We start from the raw sequence: 892 nt of genomic DNA on the forward strand, positions 1-892 counted from the left end.
TTCATTTTGTAGTGATTTTCAATTTCTCGGTCATTTAGCTCTCTAAACAATTAGGTAAATGACCGAAAAACAACAAATGATGTCAGAACACGTTGGAAATTGATGACATCGCTTTGAATGCTGCATATTGAACACAACAGAAGTCCGGAGTTCAAATAAGTTTGAAAAACATTGAAGTGGCCATGTAACAGATGAGTTCTCGTCCGAAACCCTGATACTCGGAAAGAGTTTGTCCAGTTTGTACACGAAGTGCATCCAGTTTTTGCCGTGACCCTCTCTAGTCTTTCGCGCATGCTATGCGGGTGATATGATGATACCATGCCAAGTTTCAACATTTTCAGGATTCATTTTGTAGTGATTTTCAATTTCCCGGTCATTTAGATCTCTAAACAATTAGGTAAATGATCGAAAAACAACAAATGATGTCAGAACATGTGGGAAATTGATGACGTCGCTTTAAATGCTGCATACTGAACACAAAAGAAGTCCGGAGTTCAAATAAGTTTAAAAAACATTGAAGTGGCCATGTAACAGATGAGTTCTCGTCCGAAACCCTGATACTCGGAAAGAGTTTGTCCAGTTTGTACACGAAGTGAATCCAGTTTTTGCCGTGACCCTCTCTACTCTTTCGCGCATGCTATGCGGGTGATATGATGATACCATGCCAAGTTTCAACATTTTCAGGATTCATTTTGTAGTGATTTTCAATTTCCCGATCATTTAGCTCTCTAAACAATTAGGTAAATGACCGAAAAACAACAAATGATGTCAGAACATGTTGGAAATTGATGACGTCGCTTTGAATGCTGCATACTGAACACACCAGAAGTCCGGAGTTCAAATAAGTTTAAAAAACATTGAAGTGGCCATGTAACAGATGAGTTCTCGTCCG

The sequence above is a fragment of the Triticum dicoccoides genome, chromosome 7A (genome assembly GCF_002162155.2).
Source record: "Triticum dicoccoides isolate Atlit2015 ecotype Zavitan chromosome 7A, WEW_v2.0, whole genome shotgun sequence".
Classification (NCBI taxonomy): domain Eukaryota; kingdom Viridiplantae; phylum Streptophyta; class Magnoliopsida; order Poales; family Poaceae; genus Triticum; species Triticum dicoccoides.